This window comes from Pseudochaenichthys georgianus, chromosome 1 (genome assembly GCF_902827115.2).
Source record: "Pseudochaenichthys georgianus chromosome 1, fPseGeo1.2, whole genome shotgun sequence".
NCBI lineage: Eukaryota > Metazoa > Chordata > Actinopteri > Perciformes > Channichthyidae > Pseudochaenichthys > Pseudochaenichthys georgianus.
In genome coordinates this window covers 1,992,308-1,997,608 of record NC_047503.1, presented here as the reverse complement: position 1 = coordinate 1,997,608, position 5,301 = coordinate 1,992,308, and the positions used below count along the sequence as shown (strand labels likewise).

The 5,301-nt window shown below is 42.6% G+C and overlaps 1 long non-coding RNA gene across 1 annotated transcript; it reads left to right on the top strand.

The window, feature by feature from the left end:
- Window positions 1-2,594: 2,594 nt before the first annotated feature.
- LOC139434373 (uncharacterized) lies at window positions 2,595-3,608 on the top strand. Its single transcript, XR_011643721.1, has 3 exons — window positions 2,595-2,676; window positions 2,910-3,074; window positions 3,447-3,608. It is a non-coding gene; the product is annotated as an uncharacterized lncRNA (long non-coding RNA).
- Window positions 3,609-5,301: the final 1,693 nt, after the last annotated feature.

Genomic DNA, 5,301 nt, shown 5'->3' with positions numbered 1-5,301 from the left:
ACAATCAACGCAGAGGGGTGCGGATTTAAATGCAGCCCAGGCAGAAAAGCGGTTTCTGCGTCCAAGGAGGTGTAGGCGCCAGGTCAAGGGAGTACACTGAATTAACCAGTTTTTGAGACCGCTATTTAAATGCTTTGTCAGCTGAGAACTGGTTTCTCCAGCTGTTTCTACACGTCACGCACAATCAACGCAGAGGGGTGCGGATTTAAATGCAGCCCAGGCAGAAAAGCGGTTTCTGCGTCCAAGGAGGTGTAGGCGCCAGGTCAAGGAGTACACTGTAGTATATACGGCCCGGGGGCCGGAGGTTCCCCACCCCTGTTTTAGAGAGACTGTTTTCCATGTTTTCACAGAGTGCAAGAGACTCACGGGTTTCTTCTCTCTTTTAACATTGGTTTTTAGTTTTTTTAGTATAGTTTTTACCGAGAGTTTTTTTATCATGGGGGCTCCATACAAAAAGACAAATAAAGAAAAGTGGCAGCTCCTGAATTACCTCTCTGACGAAGCAAAAATTGCCATTTATTTAAGAAGAAAACAGAGTAGAAAATAGGAAAGGAGAAGAATCAAAAGCAATCTGGCTGTGCAACATCAGAGCCAGACTCTGGCTGGAGCATCGTTTGTATAAACATATTGGGGACTTGCACGCTTTTAAACAACGTTGGTGCTATGATGATATTGTGTGTTCTCTTATCAATGAAGATTTGCACTTTGCATATGTTTTTAAGACATAGGTTTTAATGTATTATTTTAAGTGATTCGTTTTTTGTATTGCACAATGAAGCACTTTATTTGAAGAATGTATAATTGATCGTATGTAAATAAAATGTTTTTGCAAAAGTCTTCTTCTTCTTCTTCTTCTTCTTCTTCTTCTTCTTCTTCTTCTTCTTCTTCTTCTTCTTCTTCTTCTCAGTTGGTTGGAATATACTGTATCTGCACAACTGTCCATTCCTCCATATATCCCAGCATTAGACTGAAGTGTAAAAAGCACTTGTTGGAGTTGTTCCTGATTAAAATAGATGTGTGAAGAGCGAAAATCACTAGAGGTGCCTGAAATGTATTCCCACTTATGTACCAGGGAGCGTGTGAAGAGAGCCGTTGCTCCTCCAAATAAAATCTTTCTGTTTGGTTAAAAGTGTGAAAAGTAAAGTGAATGTTCAGGAGCTCCTCCCTGGTGTTTGTGACAGAGGGAGAGACAAAAACTGGATGGATAAACAGAAAAAGTAGAGAGCACCGGCAGTGGTGTAATGTAACTAAGTACATTAATTCAAGTACTGTACTTATGTAAAATATTGAGGTAATAGGCGCTTTCACTCAGAAAAGTTTTGTGAAGCCGCCATTTTATTTGCTCGCATTAGCATTATTAGCATTAGTCCAGCGCACAAACGCAGTGTTGGAGTCTGAGTGGTCTGAAACCCACCTCGGCTCCACGTGTCCTTTGATGAGCTGGTCAGATTATAAAAGAAGGAATTCAAAAACACCAGGATAAGGATTAAACAATAATCTGTTTTAATGATAAAAGGTAATACAATACACTTTACAAGGGGTAGGCCCACCCCTGCTCTGGTCCTAATGCCGGGAGATCCCATCATATTGACGGCAGGAGGAAAAAGAGACTTAACAAAACACACAACAGGAGATATGTAAGAACAACAGGAGGAGGGTCATCTATTGGGCGATATAAAAATGGCAGCCTGTCGCAGCGAATCAGCGTGAGCCAGCCAGGAGAAAGAGTCTCTTCAGTTTGAGGGCAAAACAAACACATCTGGGGCCTGTACTACGAAGCTGGTTCAACCTAACCTGGATATGTTTGAGTTAGCCGGTTGGCCTAATCCTGTCCTTTCCCCGCTCAGAGACCCAGGTCGTCGCACGCATCTCTGCTTGTTTAGCTGACATCTCTCAGTGGATGTCCGCTCATCATCTCAAACTCAACCTTGACCACTCTTGACCTGACTATCAACATCGGCACCTCTGTTGTTTCCCCGACTCAGACTGCAAGGAATCTGGGTGTGACCCTAGATAACAACCTGTCCTTCACTGCAAACATCGCTGCTACAACCCGCTGCTGCAGATACACGCTTTACAACATCAGGAGGATGCGTCCCCAGCTGACCCAGAAAGCCACGCAGGTTCTGGTCCAGGCTCTCGTCATCTCACACCTATGGCGCATTTCCACTGCAGCGGGTAGCCCCGTTTAAGCGTCCTTAACCGTCCTCAAGCGGCCAGGCCAGTTTTTGGTGGCATTTCCACATAGCCTAGTACCGGCTAGCGGGTACTTTTTCCCTCTTTTTCCGGCCCCATAAAATCGTGGTTCTATCAGACCAGGCCAGGGCTGTGACATCAACACTCGACTGCTGATTGGTCAGAGAGAATCGTCACAAGATCGCGCGCAAGATCATCCCTAGCATCGCATATAGATCTAGAAGCAAGCTTGCAGCATTTTGTAAACGGAGGAGCTACAAAAATGGCAACGTCGAAGAAAAGCACACCGTGGTCGACCAAGGAGGTGACGACGTTCCTTAATATCATTGGGGATGATCAAATCCAGCGGGAGCTCGACGGAACAACGCGAAATGTGAAAGTGTTCCAGGATTTCTCTGCACAGATGTCCGAACGCGGATTTTCGAGGACTTTCCTGCAATGTAGGGAAAACGGCAACGGCTTTACTGGAGTCCCTGCAAGGTACGCTCACTTCTAACAAAGAAGTCTATTTTATCCTTACATTAATGTTCGACAACCCATGCTTTTATGGAGCCCCGAAGAGCTACATAGCTAGCTAAGGCAGATAGCCTTAGCTAGAGCTATTGTTTGCTAACACCATATGTGCCATTGTTTACGTTCAGTTTTTCTTTTCTATAGTTGTTGTTGCTATTTAGTATTGTGCTGCAGTAGTTTGTGGAATTTTGCTGTTCTAGATGATTACATTGGGACTCGTGAGGAGGAACATTCCCGAACAACGGTTGATGGCAGTGTTCCGTCCACATCGTCATTGAATCCAGAACGGACCCCAGCCGAAGAATCGACACCAACTCAACCACCAACACCGAGTGCCATCACGACACCGCAGCGTGTGGTTCTAGGTAAGAAATAGAAATGGCAAAACGACTGGAATTGTGTTTTGTTTTTTTAAACCGTGGATCATCCATCGTCAGTAATTAAAATAAGCTATACCACTGTGTGGAAATGCTCTGTTACAAGTAAAGTCTTAGCTAGTAAGCAGCTAGTACAGTTGTGTGTGACATCCTATCATATACATATATTTATATTCATTATCAACAGGCTGGACATAATGTAATTCACTTTCACAATCATTGTAAACATCTAGGGCCAGAACTTTCTTTAGTTCACCTTACTGTTGTTCTGTTTATACATGTTATTCTTATATCCTTGTGTGACCTGTACCTGTCCTGTGTTTTTTCCTTATTGCTAATTATTATCTTATTGTCACCCAGGCAAGAGGAAACGAGGAGGAGAGGATCGGGCCCAGCAGGAACGGCACCATGACTGGGCAGCCGACGTGGCCCGTCTCCTCCGTGATACTTCAAAAAACCTTAATAGTTATTGTACATATTATATATTTTTTATCTAGTTAATTTTTAAATGCAACATTTGTACTTCCTTGTTTATTTATTTTCTTTAAAATGTTCATTTTATATTTACAATGCCATGTATAGTTATGCTGGCTGCAATACAGTTTTACAGTTTTTATTTGTATTGTTTAATGGCATGCCTTTGATACAACATTTTTTTTGTATTTTTATACTGCCATCCATAAAGTACTTCTTTGACTTATCTTATCTCTTGTTGATAATGAATGGCACCCAACATAAAAAAATCAGATTCACATAATCTTGATTTAGAGAAGATATAAACATACATGAATTTATAAAGCAATAACAAACACCATCAGTTAGGAAAAAGCCCCTTACTTTTAAGAGATTTAAAGCAAGAAATTGAGTTTGCTAGCTTGAGGTCCTCCTCTAAAACATTATTACATGTTTATTTTGTAATAGTATTAAGAATACATGATAAATACATAATACATGAGGAAATTGCTCAATTGTAATACCCTCGTTCTACTACACTCAAACAACACATTCCTTATATATTTCAAAGACGCGAGAACAAAATAAACCTATAACCCATTCAAGCAAGCTTTTAACATGTCCAGAAGAAAGATTGAGGTTATATTTAATATATTATTTTATGTTGTGGATACTTTAGTCTCCATCCATGTTTACAATTGTTTACACTATTTTACACTTGCATTTATGAATATAGTTTTGCTGTGTTTTACACTTTAGTATTTATGTTTATAGTTAGCTTTGATATTCGCTTAATTTATTAGAAAGATTTTCTTTTCATGATCTGATATTTCCTCAAATGTTCTTATTATGGGGCAGTACTTACTGGTGCTTGAAATTCAAATATTTACTAAATATTCAATTCAGATAACATTTGTTTAAAACATTTGACAAACATGTATATGAAAAAAAAAAGATGTATTTATGTTCAATACAATGAATGCAATACAATGCATATGTAGGTATTCAGGTAGCGCATCACACCCTCTCTGATGTCAGTGCCCTCCTCCTCTGCACCTTGAGCCACTGCTACCCCAGGCTCTGCTGCTGCTGGTGCATTCCACCCATCATCATAGTCCTCTCCATGACTCTCGCAGACGTTATGCAGAGCACAGCATGTCAGCACCATGGATTTCACAATAAACAAGAAAACGATCGCTTCCACATCCTCCATTGTTGTGTGTGTGTTGTGAGTTGTGTCGCATTGAAAATGACGCCACTGCAGTTTTACCCAGCGTCGCTCCGCCCAAAAAGCCCGCCAAAAAGCCCGCCAAAAAGCCGACGCCCCGCCTACACTGCGTTGCTACCCCAGGTCCTAAACTGTAATGGATGCGCCACGGCCTCGGACGGCCAGCGAGGCAGCCCGAGGCCTGAGCGAGGACACTTAGGGACGCTTAAACAGGGCTACCCCGTTGCAGTGGAAATGCGCCACTAGACTACTGCAACTCCCTCCTGCTGGTCTACCTGCATGTGCCATCCGACCTCTGCAGCTCATCCAGAATGCAGCGGCTCGTCTGGTCTTCAACCTTCCTAAATGTTCCCACACCACGCCGCTCCTCCGCTCCCTCCACTGGCTTCCGGTAACTGCTAGAATCCACTTCAAGACAATGGTACTTGCGTACCATGCTGCGAATGGATCTGGCCCTTCCTACATCCAGGACATGGTTAAACCGTACACCCCAGTGCGTGCTCTACGCTCTGCATCAGCCAAACGACTCGCTGC